This window comes from Mustela nivalis (genome assembly GCF_964662115.1).
Source record: "Mustela nivalis genome assembly, contig: HAP1_SCAFFOLD_68, whole genome shotgun sequence".
NCBI classification, from domain to species: Eukaryota; Metazoa; Chordata; class Mammalia; order Carnivora; family Mustelidae; genus Mustela; species Mustela nivalis.
In genome coordinates, this window is record NW_028136528.1 from 1,562,231 (window position 1) to 1,586,653 (window position 24,423).

General features: G+C 40.6%; 1 protein-coding gene across 1 annotated transcript in view; it reads right to left on the bottom strand.

Annotated features, from left to right (window-relative positions):
• The window catches only part of LOC309856985 (uncharacterized protein), a gene marked incomplete at its 3' end in the record, with an annotated part of 174,771 nt that overhangs the window by 130,875 nt on the left and 19,473 nt on the right, over window positions 1-24,423 (bottom strand). The gene's annotated exons all lie outside the window — the stretch shown is intronic.

Here is a 24,423-nt window from a genome sequence, read left to right on the forward strand (position 1 = left end):
AAAGTATTAGGGGTATGATCGGACTATTGGGTAATTCAGTAGAAAAATGTCAACTGATTGAGATTCTGTGTTCCCTGATTTCAGAGAGAAGTTAAGATAAATAAGTAACATGAGGAGACTAGGAAGCCAAACATAAGTGATAAATTTGTGCCAGGGTGTGTATACATCTGTTTATCTTCTTGCTTTACCACTAAGGTTGCTCCTAGAGGAGAGTTTAAATATGTGTTGGAGCTAATCTCTGTGGATTACACAAGAAACCACATCCTACAGCTCTCCCTGAAACACCCCTTATGATTTCAATGTAATTTGGTTTTTGCATTTTTAGAAATAACAAAATACTTTGCAAACTCATCTACTTTATTACCATCACAAGTGAGTCAGCTGACTCCACATTTTAACACAGTGACGGTCACAGAGGAATGGAGGAATGAGTAGAGTTATCAATATATGTGCTTTTAAGAAGTATGACAGGGTAGCAGCTATTTCCAGGAACCAAAACATGGGTCAGCAGCTGTGCAGGAAAAGTGATGGAATAAATGACTCATTTCAGAGGAGTTCTATAACATATTAGTTCTATAATGTATCTTCAGCCCCCAATTACCCGCTTTGATCTAAAGATAAGGATTTACAGTTAAGGTCCCATTTATGATTTGACTGGTGTGGTCTGAATCATGTTTACTATTGTTTTGACTATTACTTGAAGCCTATAGTAGTACTTGGGATATGTGTTGTGTATTCTGTGAACATGTGCTATTTTTAGATTAGATAATTTCTGTCTCGAACCCCTGTTCATTTGTTTGTTTTTGTTTATTTGATAGTGGTTTCAGTAAATGGATATATCTGAAAAATTGCAAAGCCACTATTAAAACAAGTTATTATTATATATAGCATGGAATTGCACATTCCTCCTTTGAATCCGACAGAGCTTCACCATATCCTTAACAATTTGGGAAAAACATGCTATTATTTTTCTTTATAAAATTTCTCCTGTTAGGCTGTGATGGTTGTCATCAGCAGTAACTCCTCTGAAGGCTTTGTCAAAAGAGTTGAAAAAATTGGAAAGGTGTGTGAATGAAGCTGTTTGCTGAATATAAAGAAAAGAGCATTGAAGTACAATTCACACTCTTACTTCTCCTTCTATGCTTTCAGATGTTTGACATTTGAAAATTTTGCTTCTAGAAGAGATGCCCTATATAATTCTTACTTTAAGGAGCAAGTTGCTTTTATAATTTTTTTATTATTCTACCATTCCAGTATTTCCATTTAAATTAAATTCAATACCATTTAAAAAAAATCAAAAGTGCAGCCAGTATTCAATTCCTGGGCTAAATAATTTTAGAAAGCTTTGTGTTATTGAACCTACAGGGTTTTTCTGTAGTTTTAACTCTTTCTTTCTGTGATTTTTCCCATTAGTCATGTAAGTGACTGCAATATAACAGACATTGAGGATAAAGAAGGACTGAATAGAACAATCCTTGGCCTCATGAAGTTGAGAATCTAGCAAGGGAGTCAAACAATTCAATCATTCAGAGACAATTTATTGAGTGCCTGGCCTAAGATGAGCACAACAAAACCCCAGGCCAGAGGTATCATTTTAATGGGAGAGATAGATAATAGGTAAGCCAACTTTAAAAAAAAAAACGTACTGATTTTTCTTTAATAGAGATGCATATTTGAACTAAATAAGCACATTTTTAAAAGAGCAGTGATTGAGAAGAGGTTTTTAAACTGAGTGGTCCAAAAGGGCCTCCCTTAAAAAGTCTGTTTTGAACAGATTTCTGAATAATATCAGCTAGGAAGCTGCGTAAAATTCTCAGGGATGGGTGATTTTTCCAGTCGAAAAACTGTAAAGGCTCCAAAGTCACAATAGAGCTATAAGTTTCTCTAATAAAGTAACTTCTGACAAAGAATGAGAAGAAATAACTAACCCAGTTTTGAAAGAAAAGGGACAGACTTTCTATGGAATTCATATTTAATTAAAGCTCTAAAGGACAAAAATACAATAGAGCAAAATTCTGGTCACGCTGATATACCTAACGAAAGTTCATAAACAACCTTTGGGTAGCAAAGAGTGTGTGGGAATGTTGGTAAGAACAGTGGGGAAGAGTCATCCCTGAACATGTTCTTAAATGAAGCAATTCTTGGGTTGTTTTAAAGGGTAAATTGGAGTTTGCCTAAGTGATTAGAGAAGGATGCCTCAGCTTATGGAAGTTCAAAGCCATAAAGATGTGATAAACTACTGCAGATATTTTCATGTATATTTGTTGTTGCTTCTAGTAATGGTGATCTAAAAACTCCTACTTAAGACAACTAAAAATCCAGACAAAATAGCTTTTAAAGTTAAAAATATCAGAATGATTATAAAAATAAGTGAGGGATTACTGGGCCAAAATACGAAATACAATGAGAGCCTAGAGATATATGCCCTGAAGCCATTTTAGCTATGAGAGCATTTAAAACTGCTAAAACACACTGAGATCTGTTGTTCATAGACTCTTGATACTAGAGGAACAAAATTCAAAATCCAGCAGCAATCAAATTTGAGGACTTTGGTACAACCCAAATTTAACTTGAGATCCCCAAAGCACAAGGAGAAGCAGAAATAAGACTATAGCCTACCTTGCCTTCTGTGTAAACTGAGAAAGTCAATCACTGAATTTGGAGTATGATTGTCTTGTAGAGTCTCAGATATAAGAGAAAATCCTGCCAAGGAGGACCATACCATTATTATAGCTCTTAATTATCCCTACTCAATAAGAGTTTCAAATATAATGTCTTGAACATAGCAAAATGTAACAAAGCACACAAAGAAAAACCATTAACAAGATTTGATAGACAAAATGGGATTAAGTATGATGTTAAAATGATCAATAAAGATTGTAAAATGGCTTGATTACTCTGCTCAAAGAAATGAGAGGGGAAGCAAATTGAACCAAAAACTGACACTAAAAATGATATTGAGAAAGGTTTTATAAATGAACAAATGGATACTCTAGAACTTTAAAAATATGACAGCTAATTTAAGGTACCACAGGGGTGCCTGGGTGGCTCACTTAATTAAACCTCCAATTCTTTTTCCTTTTTTTTTTTAACACCTTAATTTTATTTTATCTCTTTCATTTGGCTCAGGTCATGATGTCAGGGTTGTGAAATAGAGCCCAGAGTTGGGCTCTGTGCTGAGCCTGGAGTCTGCTTAAGATTCTTTTCCCTTCTTTTTCTATCCCTCCCTGCACTCTCACTTGCTCGCTCTCTCTTGCTTGCAAATAAATAGATAGATAGATAGATAATAGACAAAGAAAAATAAAAGCAGATTATGAAAATAAATATAAAGATTTTGAAATGAAAACAAGTTCAAAATAAAATAGAGAAGACCTACACAGCTTAAAGTTCATTCAGAAAATCTACTATTAAAGAAGTCAGTATGACACAATGTTAAGATATCAAAAGATTTGAGCATGCACTTTACAGAAAGGGTAATCCAAATGGCCACTCATATATAAAAACTGTTTATCTTTATTATGAATCTGGAATTAAATTAAATTAAATTAATAATAAATTAAAACCTAAAATGACATACTATTACACACTTACCATATTGGGCAACAGTAAAATTGCCTTGCAAGAATGTGAAAGAATGAAAGTGCCCATAATAAAAACATTTGAGGTAAGTTGGACAATATTTAGAAAACTTAAAAATAAAAATAAAAATTTGGTCCATTCCTAGAAATACAACATGGAACTAAATGAATATTTTCACCAGGATATGCAAACAGATGATTATAGCTATTTCATTCATAACAGCAGATCAGTAGTGGTCTATTTGCACAATGTTACATTAAATAAGAGAGAATATTAACAAACTGGGAGGAGGGGCTAGGTTGTTATCAGAAACAGATCTTCTATGGTGCTGATTATGTTCTATTTCTCAAAATCTTTAAGTTAAAAAAGTTTTCACATTATATCTAGATAGATAGATGATAGATAGATATCCCAGAAGCTGCAATGCTAGGCTAAGACCAGGCTTTAAAGGGCTTTTCTATACTCTACTAAATACTTGAAACCATTCATTATATCATAGCTCAGTGTTCAAATCTCCATTTGATTCCTCAGTTTCCTAATATTTACCTTAAGGTGACCTGATCCAGACTTTTGATCACCTTTGTCTAAATATTTCTATTTTAACAAAGTCCTTTTTAACACTGAGAGACTAAAACTGAGAAAAATACTCTTTTATCTCACTAGAGTGGAAAATATATAGTTACCCATTAACTAATGATATCCATGTCTACATTAGATCAATGACATTTTTAATTCTTGGGAGCTTTTGGTTAAATGAAATTTTTAAGCTTCCTTTAAATGAAGCTTTAAGCCATCACCACATGAATAAAATTAGAGAACCAAATGAAAACAGGCCAAGTATTTACAGAGTAATAGAATGTGCAATGGTAAGAGTACAATTCTGAAATCATAAAGCCTAAATTAGTGTGATGCATTTTTGCTACCCATGTAATCATAAACCAGTTATCTAAATGTGTTAGCCTCAGTTTTTTCACCCATGAAATGGTGATGATAATACTTATTATGCTGCGTTGTTGTGTGTATGTGATGAAGCATGGAGCATGAGAGTCTCATATTCCATGCTAAAATGATAGCTATTTTTATACTTATAATAATTCTAGTAATAGTAATTAAATTCTTCAAAATGGTAATATTCATTTATATTGAGGCATTGTATTGACTATTCATAGACACATTTACCAAAATAAATTTCATTTTACTTTACCCCCTCTGAGGATATATATTCCCTAATTCAATATGAATCTCTTTATGAATAATAATTATCATAATAAATATGCTGATTTGTCTTCTATTTGTTTTTAGGGAGGTATCCTTTACTGTTGAACATGAAACTTAAGCAAGTCTGTCTTATTCAAAATTTGCATGCTGTTTTCTTATGAAACTAGATTATAGAGTTGTATGAAATAAATTCATGCAGTTAAGACATTGATGTTTGGAACACTGGGTGGTCAGTTTAGTATTTCAAAAGAAGATTTTAAATTTAAACCTTAAAACTGAGCTCTTTCAGCCTTATTTATAGACCATCCTTCATGTTTCATAAGTACTCCTCCATTGTAAACTAAGTAATACTTTTTGTCACAGTGTATATAATGAAAATGGATTTTATATTCTATTATTTCAGAGTTAGTTGCAGTTTTTACTGCCTTAATTCCTTTTTTGAAAAATAGATTAATTCTACAAAAAGTTTTTTCCAGGTTTATTGAAAAAAATCGACATATTTGTAAATTTAAGAAATGATTTCTTATAACATTGCAAACCTTTAACATTGTGTAAATTTTGTACAATTTGATAAATTGGTATACATCTTTATTGCAATATAATCTACATAAAAATGTTAATACATCTACTATCTCGTATAGTTGCCACTGTTTTTTATGCATTTATCATAAGGAATTTTAAGATCTACTCTCTTAGCAACTTTTATGTATATAGTATAGTAGAGATAAACTTCAGAGGTCTTGTGGGTTTTGTTCCAGACTGCCTCAATAAAGTGATTATCTCAATAAACTAAGTCAAATTATTATATTTTTTGGTTTCCCAGTGCATATAAAAAATTATGTTTCCCAGTGCATATAAAAAATAAAAACTATACTGCACTGTTCAAAAGCATTATGTTTTTAAAGAAAAACAATGTATATACCTTAAGTACACTAGTTCTGAGTTTTCAGTGGGTCATAATTACTGATCACAGATCACCATAACAAATACAATAATAATGAAAAAACTTGATATATTGCAAGAATTACCAACATGTGACAAAGAGACACAAAATGAACAAATGTTGTTAGAAAAATGGTGGCAGCAGACCTCTTTTATACAAGATTGCTATAAACTTTCAACTTGTAAGAATGTGATATATGCAAAGTTTAATAAAGGGAAGCACAATAAAAAAAAGTATGTATATCTTATTAACTATGATCATCATGCTGTACATTAGATCCCCAGAACTTTTTCATATTATAGTTGCAAGTTTGCACCCTTGGACCACCTTACTCCACCCCAGGTTCACCCCTTGTCAACTCAACTCTAAGTTTCCATTAGTTTTCCTTTTCCTCAGATTCTGTATGTAAGGGATATCATAATACATAAATTTAAAAAATATATAAAATCTTTGAAATATTTCACTTAGAATAATACCTTCAAGATCCATCCATGCTGTTGTAAATGGCAGTATTTCTTAATTTTTCATGGTTAAGTAGTATTCCGTAGTATATATTTACCATACTTATTTTACTCATTCATCCATTAATGGATACTGAAGTTATTTCCATCTCTTGCTTAGAGTTAATAATTTTATAATAAACATAAGAGTGCAGATATGTCTTTGAACAGTGAACTTCGTTTTCTTTAGATAGATACCTAGAAGTGGGATTACTGAATCATATGGTAATTTTACTTTTAATAATATGAATAATCTCCATACTGTTTTCCATACAAATTTATATCCCTATTACAGTGCATAAGTTCCCCGTTTTCCCCAATATTTACCAAAATTGGTTAGTTTCAATTTTTTGGTAGTATATATTCTAATATCTTGCTGTGTTTTTCAGAGGTAAACAACAACAACAACAACATAAGGACTTTGCCCTGAGATTTTTACGTTGAGCACTTTTTAATGCTCCTGTTGGTCATTTATATAACTTTTTTGAAAAAAAAGTCTATTGAAATCCTTTTGCTATTTTTTTAATCATATATTTTTTTCTATTTGTATCTGTTGGTTATTAACCTCTTTTCAGATATAAGATTCGTAAGTATTTTCTTACATTCTGTGGATTGTGTTTTCATTCTCTCTCCCTTTTTTTGGCAATGCAGAAACGTTAGTTTGATGTAATACCATTTATTTATTTTTGCTTTTTTTGCTTGTGTTTTTGGTCTGGTATCCAAAAAACTATTGGCAAGACCAATGTCAAGGAGAATTTTTCCTATGTTTTCCTTTAGGAAATTTAGTTTCATGCATCACCTTTAAGTCTTTAATCTATTTCAAGTTCAGACTTATGAGTGATATAAGGTTCCCTTTTCATACTGTTTATGTGACTATTCAGTTTTAAATATCATTTATTGAACAGACTATCTTTCCCCATTACATATGTTGGCCCCTGTCAAATATTAGGTGACTGTATGAAAGGATTTATTTCTGGACTCTCAATTCTGTTCTACTTGTTTATTGGTCTGTTTTTATGCCAGTATACTTTATTGTTTTGAGCATGAGGGCTTTGTAGTATAGTTTCAAATCAAGAAGTGTAATCTCCCTTCTTCATTCTTTCTCAGAACTGCTTTGATTATTTGTTGTCTTTCATGGTCTCATATAAACTTTAGGATTCTTTACTTACTTCTGTAAAACAATAATATTGGATTTTTTTTAAGATTTTTAATTTATTTATTTGACAGAGAGAGATGACAAGCAGGCAGAGAGGCAGGCAGAGAGAGAAGAGGAAGCAGGCTTCCTGCTGAGCAGAGAGCCTGATGCGGGGCTCGATCCCAGGACCCTGGGATCATGACCAGAGCCGAAGGCAGCGGCTTAACCCACTGAGCCACCCAGGCGCCCCTAACATTGGATTTTTGATAGGAATTGGATTTACAGATGGTTTACGGTAGTATGGACATTTTAACAATGTTAATTCTTACCATTCATAAATATGAGCTATCTTTCCATTTCTGTCACCTTCAATTTCTTTATCAATGTCATAGTTTATGGAGTACAGATCTTTCATCTTCTTAGTTAAATCTATTCCTAAGTATTTTATTATTTTTGATGCTATTGTGAATTAGATTGTTTTCTTTATTTTTTCAGGTAGTTCATCATTAGAATGTTAAAATGCTCCTGTCTTGTGCTTACTTTGGCAGCACATATACTAAAATTGGAATGATGCAGAGAAGATTAGCGTGATCAGTGAACAAGGATGACATGACAAACTGGGAAGCAGTCCATAAAAAAAAAAAGAAACAAAACAAAATTCTTTTCTTTTATATATTGATCTTGTATTTGGTAATTTTACTAAATTTGTTTATTCAAATTTTTTGTGAATTTTTTAGGATTTTTTAACATGTAAGTTCATGTTATCCAAAAAAAGAAAATTTTACTTCTTCCTTTTTTTTTTTTTTTTTTTGGAGTCTCTTATTTCTTTGTGTTCCTTGTTTCTCTGGCTAGGACATCCACTACTGTGTCAAATGAGAGTAGTGAAAATGGACACACTTGTCTTTCTTCTGATCTTTAAGGGGAAAACTTTCAAAAGTTTTGATTGAATATGAGATTAGCTCTGGGCTTGCAATCTGTGTTTTTTCTTTAATGGGTTTTTTAAATTATTTTTTAAAATTTTTTATATAATGTGTTTTTATCCCTAGGGGTACAGGTCTGTGATTCACAGCACTCACCATCACTCACCATAGCACCTGCCCTCTCCAATGTCCATACCCCCACCATCCTCTCCCAACACACCTCCCCCCAGCATCCCTCAGTCTGTTTTGTGAGATTCAGTCTTTTATGGTTTGTCTCCCTCCTAATACCATCTTTTTTTATTTTTTTTTCATACGCCCGAAACTGCCTATGTTGCATCTCCACTTCATCATATCAGGGAGATCATATGATAGTTGTCTTTCTCAGATTGATTTATTTCGCCAAGCATAATACCCTCTAGTTCCATCCACGTCATCACAAATAGCAGGATTTCATTTCTTTTGATGGCTGCATAGTATTCCATTGAACATATATACCACATCTTATTTATTGATTCATCTGTTGAAGGACATTTAGTTTCTTTCCATAGTTTAACTATTGTGGACATTGCTGCTATAAACATTTGGGTGCATGTGCCCCTTCAGAATGCCACGTTTGTATCTGTAGGGTATATACCCAGTACTACAAGCACTGGGTCATAGGGTAGTTCTATTTTCAGCTTTTTGAGGCACGTCCACGCTGTTTTCCAGAGTGGTTGCACCAGCTTGCATTCCCACATACAGTGTAGGAGGGTTGCCCTTTCTCCACATCCTCGCCAGCATCTGTCATTGACTGACTTGTTCATTTTAGCCATTCTGAACGGTGTGAGGTGGTATCTCATTCTGGTTTTGATTTGTATTTCCCTGATGCCGAGAGATGTGGAGCATTTTTTCATGTGTCTGTTGGCCATTTGAATGTATTCTTTGATGGAACATGATAGTGAGCTTAGGGAATCACCAAGTTAATGAAAGAGGTGCCTCTTGTAGGTGAAGTAAGAGTGAGAGAAAGGAAAGAGGGCTTATCCTAGATTGGAGAACTCGGGGCTGAAAAGGACCCTCATCTGGGAGCAGAGAAAGTGGTCCAGAATCAGAGGCACAGAGGACTCCCAACACCTTCCACAGAAGCGGAGCACCTAAAGACATAGTGCCATTACCCCTGGAAAATCTAGGCATGGAGGTATTCTCTTTAGGCAAATAGGCATCGGAGAATAGTTTGTCCATAGCCCAGTCACTGACTTCAAGAGGAAAAGCTATACCAGCTCTCGAAGCAGGCCGGATAGCTCAAGCAACAGCAGCCAAGCCAAAATCCTTATCCCCTGCATTTCTGAACAATGACAGAGCAGCAGTTCTGTCTAGAGCCAGGAGGTATTCAGAAGTCAATTGTTGGGTCCCGGGTTGTGTCCATCAGTTCAGACGTGGCCTTCAGATCAACTCATGATTCCAGGGCTTTGGCATTGACTCTGTTCTCAGGTTCTCTGCTCAGGGGCAAGTAAGCTTCTCCCTCTCCAGCTCCACCCCCTGATTGGGATCTCTCTGCCTCTCTATCCAAACGTGCATGTGCATGTTCGATATGATAACAAAGACAAAAACAGTGCACAATAATTGACTGGGGCCAAAGGATGTTTTATTGAATTTGGACCTAGGTTCCTATGGAGGGCAGCCAGGTATAGAGAACCTCCCACCATCCTAAAATGCCCGACCTTCGCTTGGAGCTTCCTTGTTCATTCTCCTGTTCTTTGCCTTCCTGGATCTCCTCACCAACCTGCAGCATCCGCTGTCTGTCGTGCTGTACTGACCCCTTGTTAACACATTGTGCATCCTCTCGGGGCTCCATTGGAACATGCCCATCTTCCTCAAGAGGCACTGTTTGCTTATTGCATGTAACCATTTGGGGGATGGTCATGAGAGGGTGAAGGCAGGCTTGTGCTGCCACATCTCCATGCAGTTCCACAGAGGGTAGCTGATCCACCATGAGGGAGTGCTCAAGGTTCTTCCACATTCGAATCCTCTTCAATGCGTCCTTTTGCACATACAAGTTGTCTTCCAGAAATGGGCACGGAAGTCTTTCAGATGGCTTCATTGGGCTATGGGTCTCTTCCAACATGCTCTCCGTTGGCTTCTGTGGACTCCAAGAACATGAGTCCGTCCTGGACCTAAGGTTCTAGGGTGTAGACTCTGCCTTGGATGCATGGTCTTTTTGGAAGATTGGGAGGCCTTGTTGGCACCTTTTCTGGAGACCATTGAGGTAGTCGTGTGCTTTCTGTGGAAGACTCCAGACATGTCTTTGGCACGGTTGCGGGGGTTCACTTTGAGCTTCCCTTGGGTGGACCTTTTCCTGTTGAGATGCTCCATGATTTGGTGGGAGGGTCTCACCCTTACGCAGGGCTCAGATTTCCTCCCCTGAGGCATTGCTTGCGGTCTGTTAGTTTCTTGGCTTGTCGTTGCTAAGATGGAATGCGGCATCTTGCCTTTCTCCGAGGTCCAGAGGGCTGGTGCTGACACTCACGACCAAATACTATGAATTGGGCCATGGAGAAGGTGACACCGACTCGCTTCGCAAACTGCCTTGGTGAGAGACCCAGGCGGCTCCAGCAGTTTGGGACGGCCTGGGGTCCTCTTGGCCCACCCATGACTACTCCAGTCAAGTGTAGTGATCAGGCCTGGGTTGATGAGGAGTGGTTGCTATGACCTCAAAGCTTTGTGACATCACAGATGCTGGCTTCACTGAAGCAGCTGTCCCTCTCCCATGACCTTGGTGTCCTATGGCTTTAAGTAGGAAGCCCCAGGAAGGACAAAACAAGAGCCCTCTGAACCTGATCAAGAACTCAGGATGTCTTGTGGTTTAATGTCAAACTTCCCCTTTCTGGAGACATAGAGGAAGGAAAATGACATTCAGTATACCTTCCTTTAGGCCAACATATCCCCGGAGACGGCAAGGTGTCCTTTTACACTACAATTTCTAGATATCTCAAGAAAAGGTGAGGTCGCGGGTATGAGCAGCTCTCCGTGGGGTTTTTCGTCCTGTGGGTGAGAGCGTACTTTGTCAGCGTCTTTTGCTTATGGGTCAGTGATGACTAAGGTACGGAAAGTCCCTTTCCGAGGTAAAAGGTGAGGGCATCGATATATGGTGCCGTCTGTGTCCTCGTCTCCTAGTGTTCTGAAACACGCGGCTAAGGGATGAGGCCTCTGTCTACCTGGCTTTCCCTTAAATACCTTTGAAAGTCTTTGAGGAGAGTGACCTTCTGCATCAGAGCTAACTCTCAGAGAGGTCTACCGAACCTGTTGTCATTATTAGTTAACTGTACTTGTTGTGGTAACGGGTATAGACATGTGGACCAAGACTCTTTAGTCAGAAGGAAAGGGACGGCGTATATAGACGGCTTGCAAGGCCCATTCGAGCAGACCTTTAGAGTGAGCCGCAATGCCCTTGCAAGGACTAGTGGATCAGGAAGTTTGGGTCCATTTCGGCACCTCAGTATTCCTCTGCCATCGAAGTGAATGAACCCCTGGACCTTGCCTTGACATGAATGTCCCATGCCCTGCTGTTGGGAAATGGAAAAGGCAAGCAGACAAAGGGAAATATCATATGGCTTCCCACAATATGTGCCTCGGGAGGAATACCTTGGCCCTAGTAAAGGAAGGGAATAATGAAGGGCAAGAAGTCAGAGAAGGAGACCCACCAGGAGTGACTCAGGACTCTGAGAATCCAGCTGAGGGCTACCGAAAAGAGAACTGATTAATGGGTGGTCAGGAGTTGTGGCATATATTAGGAGGAGCACTAGGACGTCCATGCAACTAAAGCATCCGTGAATACTCTGTCAAAAATGGATGATGGATGATAGGCAGGCTTTCTCAACAGAACAGCAACAAGAACAACATCAATTCATAGGAAAACAATGTGGCCCTCTCAAAACCAAAGGAAGTCACAGGGAGAAAAGGAAAGAATTATATTGTTTATTATCTTTCCTTATTGAAATGACATGGGTGGGTTTCCTAAAATGTCCTTCTTTGAATTGGGTCTTTATCCGTGTAAATTAGAGTTTACCCACCTCTTCCATCTCTGGATTTGATGAGAGGACATGACAATGCCTTCACTAAATACATAGAAGAGTGGCCCAAGCAAATGACTTGACCTGGCTTTTTGTGTTTGGCAGGGGTTGGATTACTGCTTCAAAGGCTTCCGTCTAAACTAGAGAGCTGAGATTTTGTAGGTTTCCTGACCTAATCTTGGAATTTTCTATGTGTCTGGGAATTTATCCTTTTCTCTCAGTTCTTGGATTTGCTAGCATAAATGTGTGGCTATGCCTTTTCGGTTATTCTTTTTTCCTTGCTACCAGTTGTGATGTGGTTTCATACTTGCAACTGTGTGCTTGTCTCCCTGTTTTATCCCAGTAATGGCTTCTGCGGTTTGTTCGTGTTGTCAAAACTCAAGTGTGAGATCTCCTGATTTTTTTCCTATTGGTTTGTTTGTATTTCCTTAATTTTGATAATCACATGTCTGATTTCAATTTTTCTGTTAACTTTGGAGTTCGGTTTTTCTTCATCTTGTTCCTTCAGTCGTCCTTTTAGGTGGCTTTCTTTTTCGGTGTTTTTAAATTTTGGAAATGCACACATTTAACCCTATATTGTTTCCCCATAAAATGTTTTGGCATCCTCCTCTAAGTTTCTTAGAATTCCTTCGTTCATGGCTCTTTCTTCTTTTCCTTTGGATTTTCTTTCTTGCATTCATTGTAGTTTGTGAGTGTGTTGTGTTTTCCACTTTTAGTGTCTGGCTTTATTTCCAATTTGAAAGTGATATCTTCCTGTTTTCATACCTTCGTGATCATAAGTGCACAGGATAGGTTTTGACTTCTCTTCCATGAATTATGACTGGATTTGGACTCGAGCTCATGACCTGCGATAGACAAAGTTAGGTCTGCTGCTGGGAAGAACATATCTTATTGTCCTCAGAGACGCAATCTTACTCATGGACCCCCAAAGTTCAGGTGGTTCGAATGCCCATGTGGACGTCTGTTATTCCTTAGCACCTTCCCATCCAGATAATCTGTCCTGTGCTTAACCTGGATATCATAGTTGCCAACAGTATTGGATAAACGTCGCCATCTCCATTCCTGTGTGTTCATAGGCTTCCAACGTTTAGATACACCTTTTTTCATGGTGGATATGTTGGCAATTCTTCCAGGTTTCTGATGTTTTGATGCTCCATCAAGACAAAACACCTTCCGCTTAGCTTTTTTCTCTCGAAGGCATAAAATGACTCTCGCTGACTTAGGCACAAACACTTTGGCTCTCTTCTCCTTGGGAATAGCATAACCTACGTCTTCCCTGTTTCTTCACTTGCAAGCTATGAGTATCTTTATAGTCGAAGGAAATCTCCTATGGGCAACAGAAGGACGAGCCTGTTTAATATTTGCTGTTTTCTTATGGATGTTTCTATTTTTTTTTTTTTTTTTGATTTGGAATTTCAACCACTGTTACAAACTGTTTGTATTGACGGGAGACTTTAGTCCTGAGTACTGAATGTATTATTGATAGGTAATAGTTCACTTTCTCATTTCGGTTGGCTTCTGACTTGGATTCTATTTGCCTTTCACCTATATGGTATTTTCTTGGGGTTGCTTCATTGGTACGATTCCTCGCTTCCTTCCCATATTTTGCATGTCTTATCTTTGTGTGTTTGCATGTGCATGTGTTAATGCTGTGTGGTGTGTGTGTGTTTCACATCACAATTATTATTAAAATACGAGAGAATGGAATTCGGTCTCTTGTGGGTAGCAATTCAATTTGACATGCCTTGAAATCTCACATTCCATTAGTTTCAGGAAATCTCCTTAAAGGAATGTCATCTCTTGTCCTCTTCAAGAATCCCGTGTTCTCACAAAACGGCCTTCCAACAAACAGCACCATTTGAATTCCTCATTAGAGTCATAATGTTTGTCCCAATACCCTTTCTTTTTCGTATGTTTCTTGACTGTCATGAGTTAGTGAAATCGTCTGTTTATTGTCTTTCTGAGAATGATAGATGTGACAAAGTCCAATGCTCTCCGCAAGACTGCCATAAGAGACATGTGGAAGAATTCCTTCTTGCTTATGTCACAGTACAAATTGTGGTGACATGAAGACAGTGAGATGGTAGTAGTGTCTAATAACCTCAGGCTTCTTCAACCATGAAGGCAACAAAAAGATGACCACAACAACTGCAGTGGGGTGGAAATTGACCTGAAGCCTACAAGGTAAACTCCACAGCGAAAGAGAACGGAAGTTGCAGAGATGATGGGAGAAGGTTGGAGACATGGCTCAGGGGAGATTTGGTTGGTTCGTGGATCAGAGGGCTGGAGTCCATGAAGAGGACCAAAGCACAGGAGAGCAGGGCACCCTGGGATCACACAAGGAACCTGTTTCCCAGTGCCGTTGACTGTGAGACGCAGAGGGTCTGAAGGGCACGAGTACTTGACAACACAAGTGTTGAGGGCTGAAGTTTTCCTATCAGCAGGCTTGGCAGACATCAACTTGAAAGAACACCATCTTTTTCCTGCATATGACACCAACAAGCGACCAGGAGCAGACAGCCTGGAGACAATGATCAGAGAGAGACAATACCAAGAGACGCAGTGGGAAGATGATGAGTCGTGGGAGTGATTCCGTGAAAGGCAGTGTTCGTGGAGATGACTCAATGTGGACATAATAAATTTTGGCTCTCACAACAGCAGCATCAAGACAGAGCTTGGCCAAGACAGGTATGTGAGGACAGAGACTCCCTAGCCAGCCAACACAAAATACCAACAGTGGAACACTTGGAGGATTGCCTTCCTCAGTCCAAGATGCTTAGTCCAAGGAGAACAGACTCTCCCATATGGGACGAGAAGAAAGCTTTGACCACATGTTCTCTTCTGAACACAGCATTCTGCAGGCCTGCGTTCTGTTGAGTTGGTAGAGTTTCTCCTTTCACAGGCACACCAGAGCCCACCAAGGTAAACCTCAGCATATTCAGCCCGGACCCTAAAAACAACAAACGGCCGGAAAGGAGAGCTACTGCAAATGACTGGCCTCCAGGACAGGGTCAGCCACAACACAAACAGCAGTGGCATGCATGCCACATACACTCTCACAAACACACACACACGCATGCACTCAACAAACCTTAAGGGCGAGCCTTGGGTCACTCACGGATCACTTCCTCCTAAATAAATTACCCTCAGGTTAGAAAACAGAATGAGTTTAACGAATACAGAGAGGTGACAGAGACTTAGATCCAATGCAAAGATGGAAGAATCAATTGATTCCCAGGTAAAGGAAGAAGGAGTGATTACGACTAGGCAGTCAGAGTGAAACCTCTACATAGAGCACGCCCGATGCGGGATAGAAAGCGGTGGCCTGGATACTCGCTGTACATCAGAAAACATAGGAGATATCAGAGAGTCTCGAAACACAGAGATAAAACTGATAAAGATAAAAACACCTAAAGAACTCCTGAAGAGAAGATTGGCAGGAGACTGGATGCAAAGTTCGGGAACATGGTAGAAGTGGAGGATCCAATTAGGAACCGAGAAGAACAAGCCTAGAAAATAAGGATGCAAATTCTAAGAGAGAAGGCAGAATGATGGAACATGATAGTGAGCTTAGGGAATCTCTAAGGAAATGAAAGAGGTGCCTCTTGTAGGTGAAGTAAGAGTGAGAGAAAGAAAAGAGGGCTGATCCTAGATTAGAGAACTCGGGGCTGGAAAGGACCCTCATCTGGGAGCAGAGAAAGTGGTCCAGAATCAGAGGCACAGAGAACTCCCAACACCTTCCACAGAAGCGGAGCACCTAAAGACATAGTGCCATTCCCCCCGGAAAATCTAGGCATGGAGGTATTGTCTTTAGGCAAATAGGCATCGGAGAATAGTTTGTCCATAGCCCAGTCACTGACTTCAAGAGGAAAAGCTATACCAGCTCTCGAAGCAGGCCGGATAGCTCAAGCAACAGCAGCCAAGCCAAAATCCTTATCCCCTGCATTTCTGAACAATGACAGAGCAGCGGTTCTGTCTAGAACAAGGAGGTATTCAGAAGTCAATTGTTGGGTCCCGGGTTGTGTCCATCAGTTCAGACGCGGCCTTCAGATCAACTCATGATTCCAGGGCCTTGGCATTGACTCTGTTCTCAGGTTCTCTGCTCAGGGGCAAGTAAGCTTCTCCCTCTCCAGCTCCACCCCCTGATTGGGATCTCTCTGCCTCTCTGTCCAAACGTGCATGTGCACGTTCGATAAGATAACAAAGACAAAAACAGTGCACAATAATTGACTGGGGCCAAAGGATGTTTTATTGAATTTGGACCTAGGTTCCTATGGAGGGCAGCCAGGTATAGAGAACCTCCCACCATCCTAAAATGCCCGACCTTCGCTTGGAGCTTCCTTGTTCATTCTCCTGTTCTTTGCCTTCCTGGATCTCCTCACCAACCTGCAGCATCCGCTGTCTGTCGTGCTGTACTGACCCCTTGTTAACACATTGTGCATCCTCTCGGGGCTCCATTGGAACATGCCCATCTTCCTCAAGAGGCACTGTTTGCTTATCGCATGTAACCATTTGGGGGATGGTCATGAGAGGGTGAAGGCAGGCTTGTGCTGCCACATCTCCATGCAGTTCCACAGAGGGTAGCTGATCCACCATGAGGGAGTGCTCAAGGTTCTTCCACATTCGAATCTTCTTCAATGCGTCCTTTTGCACATACAAGTTGTCTTCCTGAAATGGGCACGGAAGTCTTTCAGATGGCTTCACTTGGGCTTGGGTCTCTTCCAACATGCTCTCCGTTGGCTTCTGTGGACTCCAAGAACATGAGTCCGTCCTGGACCTAAGGTTTTAGGGTGTAGAGTCTGCCTTGGATGAATGGTGTTCTGGAAGATTGGGAGGCCTTGTTGGCACCGTTTCTGGAGATCATCGAGGTACTCGTGTGCTTGCTGTGGAAGATTCCAGACATGTCTTTGGCACGGTTGCGGGGGTTCACTTTGAGCTTCCCTTGGGTGGACCTTTTCCTGTTGAGATGCTCCATGATTTGGTGGGAGGGTCTCACCCTTACGCAGGGCTCGGATTTCCTCCCCTGAGGCTTTGCTTGTGGTCTGTTAGTTTCTTGGCCTGTCGTGGCTAAGATGGAATGAGGGATCCTTGCCTTTCTCCGAGGTCCAGAGGGCTGGTGCTGACACTCACGACCAAATACTATGAATTGGGCCATGGAGAAGGTGACACCGACTCGCTTCGCAAACTGCCTTGGTGAGAGACCCAGGCGGCTCCAGCGGTTTGGGATGGCTTGGGGTCCTCTTGGCCCACCCATGACTACTCCAGTCAAGTGTAGTGATCAGGCCTGGGTTGATGAGGAGTGGTTGCTATGACCTCAAGGCTTTGTGACATCACAGATGCTGGCTTCACTGAAGCAGCTGTCCCTCTCCCATGACCTTGGTGTCCTATGGCTTTAAGTAGGAAGCCCCGGGAAGGACAGAACAAGAGCCCTCTGAACCTGATCAAGAACTCAGGATGTCTTGTGGGTTAATGTCCAACTTCCCCTTTCTGGAGACATAGAGGAAGGAAAATGACATTCAGTATACCTTCCTTTAGGCCAACATATCCCCAGAGACGGCAAGGTGTCCTTTTACACTACAATTTCTAGATATCTCAAGAAAAGGTGAGGCCTCGCGGGTATAAGCAGCTCTCCGTGGGGTTTGTCGTCCTGTGGGTGAGAGCGTACTTTGTCAGCGTCTTTTGCCTATGGGTCAGTGATGACTAAGATACGGAAAGTCCCTTTCTGAGGTAAAAGGTGAGGGCATCGCTATATGGTGCTGTCTGTGGCCTCGTCTCCTAGTGTTCTGAAACACGCGGCTAAGGGATGAGGCCTCTGTCTACCTGGCTTTCCCTTAAATACCTTTGCAAAGTCTTTGAGGAGAGTGATATTCTGCATCTGAGCTAACTCTCAATGAAGAGGCCTGGACCGAACCCGTTGTTATTATTAGTTAACTGTACTTGTTGTGGTAACGGGTATAAACATGTGGACCAAGACTCTTTAGTCAGAAGGAAAGGGACGGCCTATACCGAAGGCTTGCAAGGCCCATTCGAGCAGAACTTTGGAGTGAGCCGCAATGCCCTTGCAAGGACTAGTGGATCAGGAAGTTTGGGTCCATTTCGGCACCACAGTATTCCTCTGCCGTCGAGTGAATGAACCCCTGGACCTTGCCTTGACATGAATGTCCCATGCCCTGCTGTTGGGAAATGGAAAAGGCAAGCAAACAAAGGGAAATGTCATATGGCTACCCACAATATGTGCCTCGGGAGGAATACCTTGGCCCACTTAAGGAAGGGAATAATAAAGGGCAAGAAGTCAGAGAAGGAGACCCACCAGGAGTGACTCAGGACTCTGAGAATCCAGCTGAGGGCTATCGAAAGGAGAACTGATAAATGGGTGGTCAGGAGCTGTGGCATATATTAGGAGGAGCACTAGGACGTCCATGCAACTAAAGCATCCGTGAATACTCTGTCAAAAATGGATGATGGATGATAGGCAGGCTTTCTCAACAGATAGCAACAACAACATCAATTCATAGGAAAACAATGTGGCCCTCTCAAAACCAAAGGAAGTCACAGGGAGAAAAGGAAAGAATTATATTGTTTATTATCTTTCCTTATTGAAATGACATGGGTGGGTTTCCTAAAATGTCCTTCTTTGAATTGGGTCTTTATCCTTGTGAATTAGAGCTTACCCGCCTCTTCCATCTCTGGATTTGATGAGAGGACATGACAATGCCTTCACTAAATACCTAGAAGAGTGGCCCAGGAAAATGATCTTTTAGGCCAACCTTTCTCCAGAGATGGCAAAGTTTTCCTATTTCCTCTGAAATATCTAGAGATATCAGAAACAACAAGTCCTCTGGTATATCATCCCGTCTCTCTGAGGTTTGTCATCCTTTGCATGAGAGAGTGACATTATACATTATAGCTAATCCTTAAGGAGGAGCAATGGACAGCACTCCTTGTTACCATTATTTATCTCTACCTACTGTGTTAATGGGTATAACCCTGTTGACCAAGTCTCTTTAATCAAAGGAAAATTAATGGCTTATATCGATGGTCTGCAAGGCTCACTTGAACAGAACTGAGGATTGAGCTGCTATGTCCTTGCAAAGACTAGTGGATAAAGAAGGTGTGGTCCATATTGGCAACAGAGTATTCCTCAGCAATTAGGGAGGATGAACTCTTGATTCTTGCACTGGCATGAATGCCACAGGACTGGGTTTGTGAAATGAAATGGGCAAGGAGACATAGGGAAATATCATATGGCTTCTCTCATATGTGCCCTAGGACGAATACCACGGCCCTTAGTAGAAAGAAGGAAAAACTGAAGGGGATAAGTCAGAGAAGGAGACAAACCAGGAGTAACTCAGAACTCTGAGGAATCAAGCTGAGAGTCAAGGAAAAAAGAGACATGCAGGGAATGAGGGAACGGGCTAATGGGTGTTGAAGAGTTCTGGCATATCTTAGGCGGAGTACTAGGTCATATATGGAACTGAAGCATCAGTGAATACTCTGTCAAAAATGGATGATGGATGACAGGCTGGCTTCCTCAACAGTACAAAATAATACAAAAACAAGCTGGCCCTTTCAAATGCAGGTGAAGACAGACAGAGAAAAGGAAAGAATTATATTTTTATTATGTTTAATTATTGAAATGGAATATAATTTATTTCCTAAAATGTCATTATTTGAATTGGGTCTTTATACTAGTAAAGTGGAGTTCATCCACCTCCTCCATTTGTGGAATTGATGAGAAGAAAATGGCATTGCCTTCTCTAAATGTCTAGAAGAGTTGAACAGGAAATGATTTGCACCTCGCCATCTGTGTGTTGACAGGGGTTTGATTACTGCTTCAAACGCTTTAGTCACTACTACAGAGCTGAGATTTTGTAGGTTTCCTGACCTAATCTTTGGAGTGAATATGTGTCTTGGAATTTATCCTTTTCTCTCAGTTCTTTTCTTTTGGGTTTGCTTCATTAGTGCTATTCTTCACTTCCTCCCCATCTTTTGTGTGTCTTATCTGTGTGTGTGTGTGTGTGTGTGTGTGTGTGCTGAGTGTGTTTCAAATAACAATTATAATTAAATTGATGGAGATAGGAAGTCGGTATTTAATGGATAGCAGTTCCATTTGACATGCCTTGAAAACTCACATTCCCTCTCTTTCAGCCACATTTCCTACAAAGAATGTCATCTTTTGTCCTCTTTGATAAACACATATTTTCTCAAAACTGACCTCAACAAACACCACATTTTGTGTGCCTGGGTAGTGTCGTATTATTTGTCCATTTTTCCCTTGCTTTTTCATATGTCTCTTGACAGTCATGAGAGAGTGAAATTGTATGTTATTTGTCTTTCTGGGACTGATAGATGTGACGTAGGCTAATGCTCTCCACAATTCTGCCACATGAGGCAAGTGGAAAGAATTCATTCTTGCTTATGGCTGGGTAAGATTCTGTGGGGCTTTTTCAGGACAGTGAGATGGTAGTAGTGTCTGGTAACTCCAGACTTGTCTTTATCCAGGAACACAACAGGAAGATTACCACATCAACTTCAACATGGCAGAAATGAACTGGAGCCCACAAAGCAAACTCCATAGCAAAAGAGAGAATAAGTTGCAATCACTATGGGAGAAGATTGGAGACATGGTTTAGGGGAAAAGTGGAAAGTTGGTAATTCAGAAGGCAGTGAGACAATGCAATGGGCAAAGCCACAAGAGATCGGAGCACACTTGGAACCCACAAGGAGTACGTTCTCCAATTCCATTGATTCTGACCATCAGGGGGTCTGAATCATACTAGTTTATGCCAACAAAGGGCCTTGAGGCCTGGAGATTTTAGATCAGCAGCCTTGGCATATCAACTCAAAAGAACACTGTATTTCTCTGTCAGAGAACACCAACAAATAGCCAGGTGAAGACAGCCTGGAAACCACGATTAGAGACAATACCAGGTGACACAGTGGGAAGATGGTGGGTTCTGGCTGTACATTAGTGAGAGGCAGTGTTCTTGGAGATGATTTGATGGGGGCAAAAGAAATTTGGGGCTCTCGCACAGGCAGCATCAAGCCCGAGCTACTGGCCAAAGACAGGTTGGTGAGGGCTTTAATTGCCTCTCCTGCAAACACGAAATTCTAACCATGGAACACATAGGGTACTGTGTTCCTCAGTCCAACTTGCTTCATTTTAAGAGAACAGATTCTCCCATAGGGGACTAGAAGAAAGCCCTGTCCATAGGCTGTCCCCTGACCACAGAATGCTACAGGCATTCATTCTGTTGTGAAGGTTGAATTTCTCCTTTCACAGGCACACCAGATCCCACCAAGCTAAACCTCAGCCTATTCAGCCCAGACCCCAAACACACCAAAAGGCTGGCAAAGAGAGCCTCTGCAGATGACTGGTCTCAAGGACAGGGGGCAGCTATGATACAACAGCAGAGGGCATGCATGCCACACACACATACCTGAGACTCCCTCAAGGGCCAGCCCTTGGGCACTCCATGATATCTTATTTCTAAAGAAATTACCATCAGGATAAAAAACAGAATTGATTTTTCAAATACTGAGAAAGAGTCAGAGACCTATATCCAAGACAAAGATGGAAGAATCAATTGTTGCCAAGGAAGAAGACAAGAAATTATCATGGCCAGGTAATCGGAGTGAAACCTCACATATAACACGCCCAATGGAGGATTGAAAGCAGAAAGATATCAGGGAGTCTCAAAACACATAGATTAAACTGATAGAAATAAAATAAAGTAAAATAAAATAAAATAAAATAAATAAAGAATTTCTAAAGAAAAGATTGGTAGCAGACTGAAGGAAAAGTCCAAAAAAGCTGGCAGAAGCAAAGGACCAAATTTTTGACCTGGCAGAAAAGGAATGGTAAATAAGGAAACAAATCCAAAGAAAGAAGGAAGAATGATGAAACATGACAATGAGCTTAGGAAAGTCATTGACTCCAAGGAATAGAAAGAGGTGCTTATTGTAGGAGAAGTAGGAGTGAGAGAAAAAAAAAGAGGGCTGAACATGGATTTGAGAATTCAGAGCTAAAACTGTCCCTCATCTGGGAGCAGAAACAGAGATCCAGATTCAGAGGCAAGGAGGACTCACATCACCATCCACAGAAGCATGGAACCACAAGACATAGTTTCATTCAATGGAGGAATTCTCTTTATCTAAATATGCGTGGGAGTGTAGTTTGTACATAGCCAAATCACTTACCTCAAGAGGACAAACTATACCAGCTCTCAAAGCAGGTCAGGTAGCTCAAGCAACACCAGCCCAAGACAAAATCCATTTCCCCTGCATTTGTGAACAATGACAGAGCAGTGTTTCACGTCTAGAACTAGGACGTATTCAGAAGTCAAAGGTTGTGTCATGGATTGTGTCTATCAGTTCAGAGGCGGCCTTCAGCTCAACTCATGATCCCAGGGTCTTGGCATCGACTCTGGTCTCAGGTTCCCTGCTCAGGGGTAAGTCAGCTTTTCCCTCTCCAGCTCTACACCCTGATTGTGATCTCTCTGTCTCTCTGTCAAATATGTGCATGTGCATTGTTTGACAAAAAGACAAAAACACAACCGGGGTACAAGGATTGACTGTGGCCAGGGGATGTTTTCTTTAATTTGGACCTAGATCTCTATGGAAGGCAGCCAGGTTCAGAGAACCTCCCACCATCCTCAAATGCTAGACCTTCGCTCAGAGCTCCAATGTTCATTCTCCAGTTCCTTGTCTTCCTGAATATCCTCACCAACCTGTAGCATACGCTGTCTGTGGCTCTCTAATGGCCCTTTGTTGTCCCACTGTTCATCTTCTGCTGCCTCCATTAGAACACGCCCATCTTCCACAAGAGGCATTGTTTGCTTATCCCATGAAACTATTTGGGGGATGTTCATGAGAGGGTGAAGGCAGGCTTGTGCTGTCACATCTACATGTACTCCTCCAGAGGGTATCTGCACGACCCTGTGGGAATGCTCCAGGTTCTTTGACATTTGAATCCTCTTCAATGCGTCCTTTTGAAGATACAAGTTGTGTTCCTGAAACGGGCATGGAAGTCTTTCAGATGGCTTCACTTGGGCTATGGGTCTTTTCCAACATGCTCCATGCTTGCTCCTGTGGACTCCAAGTACATGAGTCCATTCTGGACCTAAGGTTCTAGGATGTAGAATCTGCTTTTGGTAAATCGTCAGTTTTGAAGATTTGGAAGTCATTTTGGCTCTATTTCTAGGGATGCTACAGCTACTCATTATAAGGTCCGCTAGGCCAGAGGGAGTCATTTTGTGTTTCTGCAGTAAACTTATATTGAACCCATGCTGTAAACAAAATTGACCCTACTCCTCCCAGAGGAGCTTACTCTCAAAGCCTAGATACAAGGGTGAATCAGGCCAGGTGAAGACATCCCATTAGAGGGGCACGCATATATCTACTAGGGTAAATTGAGATCCAATTGTCCACCCATGTGTTACCTAGCATTTTTGTTTTTGTGGTGTAGCAGACTTAGCACGACTGTGCAGTTTTTTCTGTATTGTTATCTCATTGGCCACGTCTGTATAGCCTGGCTAAACTACCGCTATAAATGTTAGTCTCTGAGGCTGGGAGGGGTTGCCTCTTTGCAAGAGAAGGCCCTGACCGGTCAATATGATTCTCGATGCTTTGTGCAAAATTAACGTTTGCTTGACCTTCACTTTGTATCAGTCTCGCTCTTTTGAATAAGGACCCTATCTTTGGAGGGCCACCCGAATTCAAATGATGAGAACTGAAACAGCATTGGAATTTTTGGAAAAGCCTCTGGAGGTAAGATCATGGGATCCTGCATGGAGCTGCAGTGTACAGTCTCCTACCAATCTTCTCTTCAGGAGTTCTTTAGGTGCTTTTATCTTTATCAGTTTTATCTCTGTGGTTCGAGACTCTCTGATATCTCCTATGTTTTCTGACGTACAGCGAGTATCCAGGCCCCTGCTTTCAATCCCGCATCGGGCGTTTTCTATGTAGAGGGTTCACTCTGATTGCCTAGCCATAATCATTCCTTCTTCCTTTACCTGGGCATCAATTGATTTTTTCATCTTTGCATTGGATCTAAGTCTCTGTCACCTCTCTGTATTCGTTA